Raw genomic sequence first — 13,188 nt, forward strand, 5'->3', positions numbered from 1 at the left:
AAATTATTTCAATAAAATCAAATCAAACAAAACAGTAAAATTATTCGATGTACTGTAGTGTAGCTAAAAAGCGCATAAAAATCCTCTTAACGAATCAAAGGACAAGGATAGGCAAACCGTTTTAAGGCTTCAAATTGTTTTTCTTTGATTAAGATTTGTAAATTGTTTAAGGCTTATTTCAATAATTCCTTAGAACAACAAATTTGAGATTTATTTGTGGATGTGCTTCAATGAAAATAATCACTTTAATTGTTTTTATTGCTTTAATCGAGACAAATCACCAACTATACAACTCTTAGGGGTTCGGCCTGAAACGCAAAATAGAGATGCTCAACACCATGTACTCATCCACTCGAATACCATCTTCGGGGAAAACCTGCGCTGCTCGTTCGCACATGTCTGCAAAAGTCAGTCAAATTCAAGTTGCTCCACGTTCTCACACTGACTGTTTTCGGTTTGCTCACGTTCACTGTTGTGTCACTTCTGGGCACCACCACCCCCTCTTCCTGGGCAGGTGCATCAACAGTGCTGAAACTATCACAATAACCACATTCCAAAGTCTCAACAATTCAACAACAGCTGTATTGGAGGAGGGGAACTTCGGAACTTTGACGCCCGACTGAGCAAGACGCCCTCCGTCCCCGGGGAAGATGTCAGGTCAGGATTACACCACCCCCGCTGGGGAGAGGGGAGGCGACCAAAGGTATGTTGAACCGTAAAGCTCCTTCGTTTGGGTAAAAAAGTTCAGAGCAATACCAGACATGCCAGCCAGTGTGGGAAATGGCATCCAGTTCGTGTGATGCGGGTTGCATCTCTTCGGGCGGCAATGCAGCCCAGATATAGCGAAACAATCGTGATTACTATCTCCTATGGTCCGATATACAGCGTGCACAACAATCATCGATGGCATGAGAGCAAAAGTTTCCGTTCTCGTTCCCTCGAAGAAACTCGAAGCAAAACTCTGCCAGCACAATCGAATGCCAGACTGTGCAGAATGGGTTGATTGCTTAAGTTTTCTGGAAGAAGAAAAAAGTTCTTTCTGCATTTTAACTTTTTTTTTTACTCTCCATGTCCTTTAGACAAGACTAGACGGGGTAGCTATACACTAAATTTAGTTTTTTATGCCATCGCCCATTCACTTTTGCTTCCCAAGTTGCTATAGTTTTATGAATTAAAAACAGAAACTGCATTCTTGGAAACTGTTCCACAGACCGTGGCGTTCAGGCGTCACACTTGAAGTAATAAATTTAATATTCCTTCAAACTATACACTGAACTATTTTCAGCGCTGAAGCAGCTTACGAGAGTGCATTCTAGTAAACTTTGGTTAAAGGTTGGGGAGAAATAGTATTTTAAAGCTGGCTTTGAATTGCAAAGCGGTTTCAATCTTTTGAGTAATGTTTTCTACCAATCCAAACCGTAAATACCAAATTGACAGTAATTTTTATTCTTGAATAATATTTTTTTTTAAATCGAATGATAAAAGACTCAATAGGAATTGAGGAAGCAAGTTTCTCTTGAATGTTTCACAACATTTTCTCATCATTTTTTGTACTAAATAATTTGTATCAATCTGACTAACAAAACCGCACATTCATGTGTCCTGTTTCTCAGTTTCTCAGGAAAATATTTGATAAAAATTGAAGAAATCCTAGAAGTCATTACCTCAAAAAACGCACACAGGTATTAACGATGCGTCGAAACTGCTCTGTTCGAAGTTTCCCCCATGGGTGAATTCCAGACTATTCATTAGGGAGCAAACAATTCCGCGAATTGCCAAAACCTACGGAAAAGGACTAAGTTTGTTTTCGTAACAAAAGACTGCCACCAACATTTCACTCAAGCGTATCATTAATTCAAAGGGACCCGCGTGGGCAGGTGAACGCGTATCGAGTACATCAAACAACATTTCCAGCGGTGGAAGTCAATGTTGTGCAAAAGTTTGACGTGTGTGGGTTGCGATTGGTTACCTTGAATCAATTATTTTCTCCCAAGGGGGCATCTAATCCACTGCGCGCGTCTTTTTATTTGCTTTCAATGTTTTTTCACCTAATATTCCAGTTTTGGTTATTGAAAGCCAAAATCCTATCAGATTGCATTTGATGTTTGATGATGTTGATGTTTAATATATTAATTTGATGGTCGTCATTGATTATGGCCGTTCACGATTACAGACACGAAACAAAGTTACTTTTTCAAAACTTTTTTTCCGTTAAATCGCGATAACTCGTGATGGTTACAAGCAAACCCCTTATGTTTATATATCAATTGTCTGCTCTACAACTTGTAGAACATTATTACACTCTAAATAATTACCCTGCAAAGTCACAAAAACACGATATTTTAAAATGTAAAATTTTGTTCTAAATGGAAAAATGACCCCACTACAAACAACCCCTCTAGGTTATTGCAGATTCAAAAAGTACATTAAATTTTCCTTAAAATGACATGTACTAAAAATTGTTACAGTAAAGTAACGAAAAATGGCTGAATTGTTGAAACCATTTTTGTATTTTTTTTTTTCGATTAAATTTATGTTTTTCCGTGATTCTGAGCACTCCATCAAATCGGGCGTCCATTTTGACACCATCTCATCACAATTTAATGCTGCATATTATTGGAAAAAACACGTATTTTAAAAAAAAATGGAAGGGATCATACCGCCCCTCCGTCACAAGATATCGAAAAATTGAGCTCGAATTCGTGATCAGGAACAAAATTTACCCTAAAGAACAAAGTTTCACGCAAATCGGAAAGGGGTCGGTCAACTGCTGTGTGAGTTGGCGGAGAATTACCCAAAAGTATTGGAAAGAAGAACTTTTAAATTTTAGAAAATATCACGTTGGAAGTTTGACTTGTTTTATGCGTAAATAAGTATGCATAAATCGCTAAAAATAATTGTTTAACATTTTTTATTATATGTAGCAATTTCAATTTCCAGCTCCAAACCGTTAACACTCTACAGCCGAATTTTTATCGATTTTTTTTTATTTTGACCGTGTACAGGAGGTCATTTTGAGCAACCTTTATTCTACGATAAACTGTACTTCTCTTGTTTTATGTTTTTTTTTGTTTTTTTTTGTTTTTTTTTTTGTGTTTTAATTTGCATTTATCTTGTTTAGATGTTTTTTGTAGTATTTGGCCTATTCTACCACCTCTTAGCATTACAATTTGCCTTTCTAATTTTTTCATGTTTTTTCAATTTTTGCTTGTTGTTCACATTTTCTGCTATAGAATGGCACCATTATTATTAAAATTGTAAAAAAAAATGCATAGAGGCATAGTCTGGGACACTACAAAAATTGCTGCATGCTTATTTTTACTTGTTGTTGTTAATTCATTTATTTCTGGCAGCTTTTTTATTTTTACATAAAATATAGGAAATATTAATAATAAACAAAGCCAAAGTTGACCCCTAAAAAAATACTTTTTAAAAAACATTGGCAAAGTCACATAAAACAAGTCAAACTGCCAACCCTAATATTTTCAAAAATTTTTGGAGTTCTTCTTTCCAATGCTTTTTAAACATCAATAATTGGTAGAAAATTTTATTTTTGGCGATTTTTTAGATCGAAACAAGTTTGCAAACAAGTTTTCCGTATTCATGAGGTCATTTTGTGCAACTTTAGTTTTACGAAAAGCTTAACTTCTATTGTTTTATGTTTTGCTTGTTTCACTTTTAGTATTTTAATTTGCACGTAGGTACATACACCCAAAGAAAAAGACCAAGCGAATAGTCCTTCCGAAAAGAAACGAGAAAAAAAGTACTATTTGGCGAGATTTTTTTTTATCTTGTTTGAGGATTTTTTTTTGTCCCTGGTTTTTCGAACCAATATATACCTACATTGTACAATATGGCTTAACATGATCCTAACAGATGCTAAATCTTGAAAAAATATTAAAGGAAAATTCAGTTTTTACAAAAAAAAAGTTTGATAAGTAAGGGGCTAGTACAAGTTGAAAAAACAAAACGTCTAAAATTCAGGTTGGTCAACATCTATGCTTTCTGGGCAGTGCAGTAGCAACAAGTTTTTTTGTGAGTTGATTCCTATGAATCGTTTCCTCCTTCTACATACTATAATTGCATTCATTAGGATTTATCAGAAACAGCTGACAAGACAAGACCCATCATAACTCTGTATGGAAGAGATCTTTTTATTCAAGAGTTTCGTTAAGATCAACGTTATGAATATGATCAGACGATTAAAACCCAACATTATTTTTCAATATTTTTATTATATGTTTTGATAGAAGTTATATTTTGAATTCCTCACTCTTCTCACAACATTGGGGTAACAGACTATTTTGAAGGTTCAAATTAATCTGATTATTCTAGGTATCATTCAATAAATGTTATAACATAATTTCATCCCTTTGTTAAATTTCGCCAAGATGATTAAATTAAATTCAAGACTAATAAAGTTAAAATTGAAAAGCAATTTATATTCTTTATAGAACATTTCAACATTGGGCTTGAAGGTGTTATGAGGCGGGCGGGCTTCAACATGCGGGGCACGATTATCAACCGATCCAGCCAGTTCATCTGCTATGCCGACGACATGGACATTGTCGGCAGAACGTTCGAGGAGGTGGCCAGGCGGTACACCGAATTGAAGCGGGAAGCGGATAAGGTTGGATTGAAGGTGAATGTTGCGAAGACGAAGTATCTGCTGGCAGGAGGAACCGAGTCCCTTAGGACTCGCATAGGACCGAGCGTGACAATCGACGGCGACGAGTTCGAGGTTGTGGAGGAGTTTGTGTACCTCGGATCGTTGGTTACGTCGGACAACAACTGCAGCAGAGAAATTCGGAGGCGCATCATCACCGGTAGTCGTGCCTACTATGGACTCCACAAGACCTTACGGTCTGGTCACCTTTCCCGGCGTACAAAGTGTACCATGTACGAAACGCTGATAAGACCGGTTGTTCTCTACGGGCACGAGACGTGGACGATGCTCGAGGAGGACCTGCAAGCGCTTGAAGTTTTCGAACGGCGAGTGCTTAGGACGATCTTTGGCGGCGTGCGTGAGAACACTGTATGGAGGAGAAGGATGAACCACGAGCTGGCGCAACTCTACGGCAAGCCAAGTATTCGGAAGGTCGCCAAGGCTGGCCGAATCCGGTGGGCCGGACACGTCGCAAGAATGCCGGACGCGCTGAATGCGCGCCAACCGAACCAGACAATCAATCCGATGAAGTTGGTGTTTAATTCGGAGCCGGCTGGAACGCGGCGGAGGGGGGCGCAACGTGCAAGGTGGTTGAACCAAGTGGAGGAAGATCTGGAAAGTGTGGGAGTTCCGCAGCGGAATTGGAGAGTAGCAGCCCAGGACCGAGTCCAGTGGCAGCGCATCTGGAGACAGCTCATGACCCGGAGGTTGTACGAGCAGTAAAAGTAAAGTAAAGTAAGAACATTTCAAGTGCTTTAAAAATCGTTTGAAAATTATAGCCTAAAGAAGCTTACCTTATTCCGATCAGGAACAACAGCTTAATGTTTAATTCGCCGAACTTATAATTGCAAATAACCAACAATTCCGTTCACAACCCAGCAAACATCTCACCTAGTATGGTAACCTTGTTTTATAAATCCTACTTATCACTGCCACGCAACCCTATCAATCGACGCCGGAACCCTTCGCAATCACACTTTCTTCCGTGCTCCACTTTGTTATCTGGGCGCAAAATTCGATTTGAATTTGCTTGCTTTTTGCTTCTTTCTTCGCTTGCACAGATAACGTTCACTACTTTCCCTCTACTCGGCTTCAAACCTACGTGCGCCGTTACTGGCGTCACATAAACTGCACACGACTACTGCTGGCTGGTGACACAGCGCTGAGCGGGAGATTTCGTAATCCGGTGTTCACACCACTGACTGACTGACTGACTGTATCGTCACGCTACCATACGGTTCACTTCCACGACACGTCGGACATCATCCCGTGCGTAGTCGGACACTTCTTGGGAGCAAAACTGCCGGGCAAAGTGACGGTAGACAAAGCACGGACTGGCACTAATTTTCACTTTGGTCTCCTCCCAGCAGCTCTGGGAAGTTGAAAAATGATGCTCTCTTGGTGAAGACGACACCCTTGGACAGCGCAATATTCTTCCAATTTTTGCACCATCACATTTTCTTAATCATTCCTAAGCCGGAATGCAAATATTCACGAGACGCTTCTTCACTTCTACTGGCGAGAGCATCGTCACGTAGCACCAGAAGCAGCAGCTGCCCAACCGCTCGTCCAACTTCTCAGCTAGCCGCACGAACGTGTCTCTCCACCAAACTTCAACGCCTCGTGTCCGCACCGTATGGTCCAGTAATGTTTCTAATATCTGCGAAAGAAGCACTTGCCGAGACCGATTCTTCCGACTTTCCAACCTTCTTCAACCTGTCGGCAATCACGCGTTGACCACCAATCTCCACAAGATCTGCTCCAAGTCCACAAGTCCACCACCCCAGGTTGGAGCATCAGTCACGGTCCGAGCACGGCACGGTAATGAGACTTTACGCCCTGAACTTGGGTTTATGAACCGGCTTCGCGAACGGCAGCATCGAAACTGCGACGGAACAGGACCAGTCTACAGGAGGTAAACAACAATGCTCGGGAAACTCGTGGGAAAGCGTGTGTTGAGCTTGTGGGTGGACCACTCGCGTTCATGCGAGAGAGAACCCCCCGATCGGAAGACACGAGTTCAACGCCACGCGGTGCTGTGAGTGACCGAATGTTTACGTGAAATGAGTGGCGACGATTCCCGACGCCGCTACGCGCGGCTTGTAGACGACGGATGGGCGGGGAGACCGGATGGAACGGCCGGCGCGACGCGTCTTACTATCATCGTAAATATTGGTGCCCGTGTGCGGTGGGATAGCAAATGGGGAGGAATTTTGGGAAGAAATATTGAGTGAGATGCCATGCGTCTCCATAGAATTGAAATTTATTTATGAGGAGTTTTGCGATAAGTGAAAAATTCTCTACATTTTTATAATTTGATTTATTCTTTTATTTTTATTTTATTTTAAGGAACATCCCTTGAGACAAAAAAGACTATTTCTAACAATTGTAAACTTATCTACAATTTCTCAAATCGATTTTTCTTTGTATTTTTTTGATTTTGATGAAACTTTTTCCATGCATTCCCTATGTAAAAATAAGCAATTTAAAATCATTCGTTTTTCCATACAAGTCTCCATACAATTTTGAGGGCTGGTCAAGCAAAATTTCATACGTATTTAACCCTCTACAACCGAACCCCGCCTCTAGACGTGCTTCGATCTGAAAAATCGACTAAAATCAATTTTTCAACCAATTTTTGATCCTTAAAAAGCATTGGAAAGAAGAACTCTTAAAATTTTAGAAATTTTTGATTGTAAGTTTGACTTGTTTTATGTGACTTTGCCAATGTTTTAAAAAATGTAATTTTTTAGGGGTCAACTTTGGCTGTGTTTTTTTTTTCTAACATTTCCTATATTTTTAGGGTTAAATTCTGTATCTTCAGAAGAAATTTTCTGATCGATTTGGTGCCTTCGACAAATTTGTAATTATGATTATGACTTTTCGGAAAAATAGGTACACGAAAAAATCGATTTTTTACTAAACTTTTTTTTCACTAACAGTTAAACTCCTTCAATATTTTTTTTATTTTCGAAGTTTTTTATATGTATTCGGGGTTTGAAAAAGGACTTCTTCTGAGCCATATTGCGTGGCAAGATGGTGTAAAATCTGGTTTAGGAAATCCTAATATTTGAAAACAAAAAATGGAAAATATCTTAACAAAAGCACCCTGAAAATATATCTTATTTCATAGTTTAGACCAAATTATAATAATTTTTTTTTAGATCATAATTTCACTAAAATTTCATTCATTAACTTTGAAAATCGGACGTATAGTTTCTGAGTTATCGTCACATGAAAATTACAAGCTTATTAGGTGACACTTAGAAAAAACTCATTTTCATCGATTCGAATTCTTTGTGAGATTTTATCTCAGAAACTAATCGCCCGATTTTCAAATTCTCAGAGAGACATTTGTAGGAAATTTTAATAATTTGTTCTTTCAAAATGGGAATGCATGGACAAAGTCTCAACCAAATCCTAAAGAAAAATTCAAAAGTTCTCTCAAATGCAACAAGCAGAATTGGGTAACAACAAGTTTTACGACAATGCGAGCAATTTTAAGATTTTTTATGTCTTCAAATCAAAAATGACTTCAAACTTTTAACTTGTAAAAAGAATTTTGTGCAAATGTTGTAAACAAAGCGAATTGTATATCTTCACACAAAGGAAAAATATATCTCAAAATCTGCAACAGTGGATTTGCTGCAGAAAATGTCACATTTTATAACATTTTTTGCAGCAAGCCCCTAGATCATTTTTGCCCGCGTGTAAATATTTCAGCGATCTGCAGTTCTCACCAACACATATAATGCTGGCCCGTCCCCGAGCAACACTCCAAAAAGAAGCATATGTTGGTGCTCTTTCACTTACTTTCTGTTAAGGGTTTTTTTTGTGAAATACAATCAAAAAGCCGTCGGTAATATCGATAATTGTCGGTAACGGGCAAAAATGTCATACCCCTATATCGCAAAAAATGCATGAGGGCAGATTTCATGCAGATTCTGATGTACTTCCATGCCGCCATGCATCACAATCATGCGACTGCCAGTTGGGTGTTTGAACGCAATATCTCGACAATGAAGAAAGTCGTCAACTTTAAGTAAATTATTTGAAAATTTACGTATCCAAACAAAATATTTGCTAGAGGTTCCTGCATGGCCAGAACGATAAATTTAATAAGTTTATTTATGTATATTTAATTTTATTTTAATGCATAAAAACTTTAAGGATTTTTTTAAATCTCAGACCCCCTTCGTAAACAATTTCCATACAAAACAAATCTATTTTTATATGGAGAGTGGTCATTCCCGGAGTGTCCACGTGGTTTATGGATGGTTCCAAGATATTCTCCTCATTTGTTGCAAATCAAAAAATTCGAACAAAAACTGGCTGAAACTGGCTACTCTAGTTTATGTTACGAGACACAATTAGAGTTGAAAAGCTAATGTGCAATAAAAAAAAGTCGCGCAACTTTTTCGCTTGCTAAAGTTTTAGTTGCACGAGTTAATAATTATAAAAAGAGGAAACTATATTGTTCCATCCTCTTACCGGCTGCGCATCTAGCTGTGAGTAAAAAATTATAACAATTACATGAGAGTTTCATAATACCAATTCTTCGCATTCTACAATTTTCCTGTTTCCACCTTCCCTCAACAGTAAGTTTTGTTATGGAACCCACGTCGACGAGATATAATCACCCTTTTAATTTACGCTCTTCCTATAGCACACGCAGTTCGTCCATTTTCTATAGTTTCGTCCAGGTACCACTGACTGAGAATTGCTGCCGGGGACCGAGGGAGGAAGTACCTTTTTTTCTCCGGTGAATCATTGCTTCCATTTATGTGCCACCGACGGCGACGACGACGGTTGTGTTCCCTGCTGTTGTTTCTTATTACTTCCAGTTCGGAATACCCGTTTAATTCCACACCATCGCAGCTAACCAATATCCTCAAAGAGTTGACGGTCATTTGACCGAATGTCATTTCGAAGAAAGTTTTTTTTTTCGAACAATAAGTTTATTGAAATTTATTGTTGTCATAACTTACAACACAAACGAGCTAACGTCAGTAAATGATTTTGTCCATAGATCTAGGATTTTTCTCAAAATTTATTTTCCCTAAAAGAACACCCAGTTAGCAAAATCTAAACGTAGAAATATGTATCCTCCCTGCAAAGGCTTATGAATTGATTTCAGTTGAAAGGTTCTCCAAATCTCTGAATTGCAAATGTAACATCCTGGAGCAGAACTGTTAAATTCTAATAAAAACACAATTGCAATTGCAATTGAAACCTGAAAAAATGATTTTGTCATTCGATGAATCGACTTTCGGCGAAATGACCCAACCAGGTTGGGTTATAATCTTCGCTTAGCCCAACCGAACAACCTACCGATGTCTCCATGGGAATCGGTTCATGAAAAGGGTACCTCAATTCGTTCAGGAAGTAATGGATGCTATAAATTTCAACCCCAAGATCTTGCTTTCGCTACACCTTTTCTCGATGGCACGCAGGATAAAAGGAAAGCAACACACTGTTGAAAAGAACCCTTTTTTCCGTTGAATTAGTACCGATAGCAGAGAGTGCAAAGTGACCATATCCGTCTCAAGGGTCCGCTAGCTTACTTACCGCTGGGAGAATAATTTCTTCAATCAACAATTCTTCACCAAACAAGAACTAACTCAGATTGGCCTCTTGTCTTCAGGTTTCGAAAATAATGCCTTCAATGACCCTTGAGGCGGCCTCTTGAGAATAACATTTGCATATGGGTACGTACTGTTAAACTCCGTACAAGCCACAAATCGGATTTCCGAGTTGCTGTCTCATTTCTGGCACTGACGGCGTTGGCGGTGCTGTTGTTGGTTGCTCGTAAGTATACATTTCCGTTCGTAGCATTCTGAAGACAAAGTTTCCTCAAGTAGTGTCGGAAAGAAGACGTCCCAAGTCTCAGGGCAAATTAAACTGATACACTATGCTCATTGCAAGTGGGGCAGGGTTGTACGAAGGGGTTTAGTCATTCAATCAAATAATAATTCAAATAAAATTATTTTGAAACAGTTTATCTCAATGTTATGAAAGTAGGATTTTTACGTTTTCGCAATTCGGCATTGCTGTATTTTACAACAAATTTTGTATTACAATTTTAGAATAATTCATGAAAGTATATTACAGTCCAGACTCGACTATTCGAAGCCCTCGGAAAACTCCTCTTTGGAAATCAAATCACAAAATTGCAGTTTTTTTTATATATTAAGTTTATTTTAAAAAAATAATTGAAAATTGACAAAATTGTATTCTAAATCTTGATGCTTCAATTTTAGTATTCCATGTTATTTAAAAAATATTTTATAACAGTATAAGAATTTGACAAATGAAAATTGTTGTTTCTAATGAATGACATAATTCAAAGGAGGTTATGTTAAAAGTGCAACTAGCCCATAAAACAACCGCAGTTCGTCGTTTCTAAGAAGGATGTTAAATACCTACTGTAAATTAAGATATTCTCCAGCAGCTGTGTTCGGAGTCAATAAAAGTGGAGTCACTAAAAGAATGTTAATGTTAAGATTTTAAATTTTAAGTTAGAAATTATATAAAATTGCGAAAACATGTTTATTTTTCCATGTATATATTATACATGTATAATTTTTCAATACAAAACAATGTATATTACATTTACAAAGCAAAAAAACATTAATTTGATTAAAAATCGATTTCTTTTGAAATATAATTAAATTGATAGAAAAGCTCATTGCAAAAGTTTAAAAATAAACTTCAATGTTTTGGCATTATTTAAGATTTTTATGATATTTTTCAATGATGAAATTACATGATTTTACTTTTTGTTTTGTTTTAGGCCGTTGCAAATATTTTTCAAAGTAATTCAAGGTAAAATAATTGCATTTTTTAAAAGAGTCTTAAAATAATGCTTAAATGTGAGCAATGTGAAATTACGTGAGCAACCATGCGCCTCCACGCATGGTACGTTTAATGGGAAAACACTTTTTGAGAAACGCAATTTTCACCGATATAATATTTTGAATATATTCTTACATCAGGAAGGTAGCACTCAACTTTCTACGTATTTATCTCCCATAGATCATCTCGATTTATAATATTTTGCTACCGCCATACCATGAGCTATCGTTAAACATTATTTTGTAAACAAAACTTAAATCAGAGCCAAACATCTATTGATGATTATTTTATTTTATTTAATGTTGCAAATTCAAAACTCAAAATAAAACCCTTTCTCAACGAAACAGACCCTGGCATTCTCAGAAATGCTCAACGACAAGTCAAGTACAATTGTTTTGTAAACTTTACATTGTAAGAGCACTGTCGTACTCCACTCAGGAGATGTGCATGAGCAAAATTGAATTGCATCCGAGTTTTCCCTGTCGCCGTCACCGCCATCGTTTCGTTCCCATGCAGATCCATAACGTCATAGCCTCGAGTCGAAATTGTTCAGAATTGTTCCAGTTTGCTACTCGTTTGAATCGATAGGTTTGAAGTTGATGTCTTTATTCATTCAATAAAATCTGCACACTTCATCTCTTCAGCAAATATTTGCATACTAATTCAAAAAATATCATCTTCACCGTATCGAATAAATCACCTCGTAATAGCTTCCACAAAGTGTGGCATATAAAATTAAACAGTTTTCAAAAGTGATTATCTCGACGTTGCATAAATCTTCACCGTTCTTCGCTATGGCCAAGCCGGCGTCGCCCGGTCAAAGTTTACGCAATCTCCGTCCGTCACTCGATTCTCGGCGTGTCAGTCTTCCCGGTTGAGCAAAGTAAATTAAATCCCGGGTTTTTATCAACAACTTCCGCAGTTGATTCATGTTGCCTTGTTTGGCGTCTTCTCTTCCTTCCAGAAAGAGAGACAGAGAGAGACTCGGAAGGGAAAACACTTCAAATTGGCATCTTTGGCCGCCGGGGTGTTGCCGGTGGCTGTGTCAAGTTGAGGGACTTTTCTCACTTGAAAGTGCCAAGCCCTCCTGGCTTATCGTTAAGTCGTTCTTTTCCTGCTTCCTGCAGAAGTTTCGCTGCAAGGAACTTGACCGACCGACCGATGCAGGGCAAATCACCGGAAGCACCCTAGCGCTACCCTCAGAAGGACGAGGACTGAGGAATAGTCTGAAGGTCGGATGCCACATGATGAACGACGACGCATCAGACTTGAAAGGCCAGGGAAAACTCACAGACAGTCACTCTATCAAAGTTGAAAAGCGCCTCCGGGTATGCTTGCTACGAGCACTACCGACTGAAGTAGGGGGGGGGGGGGAGCTTTTCCGCTAGGGAAGCTTTTCCTGCGAGGGGAAAAACAGAGAGCTACACGATGCGGACGTGCCAAGGGGAAAGTCATCACCAACTCTGACTGGTGGTGGTGCGGTTTCTTTATTTGCATGGAAAGTGTTCCCCCGGGTGCAATTGAGGGTTGATAAAGCGGAGAAAGTGCACGAATGAAAACAAATGAATTATGCTAAATAAGTCAGACGAGTTGGATTTGTGCTTTCGACAAACAATGTAAAAACTGAAGATTTCAGGTAGGCATATTAGTGTACTGTTAGTATCTTC

General features: G+C 38.4%; 1 protein-coding gene across 1 annotated transcript in view; it reads right to left on the minus strand.

Annotated features, from left to right (window-relative positions):
- The window catches only part of LOC6043544 (somatostatin receptor type 2), an 80,876-nt gene extending 74,305 nt beyond the window's left edge, over positions 1–6,571 (minus strand). The window contains exon 1 of the mRNA XM_038255366.1: positions 5,461–6,571. The gene's annotated coding sequence lies outside the window, so the exon portion shown is untranslated. The remainder of the gene's footprint in view (positions 1–5,460) is intronic.
- Between the last annotated feature and the right edge of the window lie 6,617 nt (positions 6,572–13,188).

This window comes from Culex quinquefasciatus, chromosome 2 (assembly GCF_015732765.1).
Source record: "Culex quinquefasciatus strain JHB chromosome 2, VPISU_Cqui_1.0_pri_paternal, whole genome shotgun sequence".
Taxonomy (NCBI): Eukaryota; Metazoa; Arthropoda; class Insecta; order Diptera; family Culicidae; genus Culex; species Culex quinquefasciatus.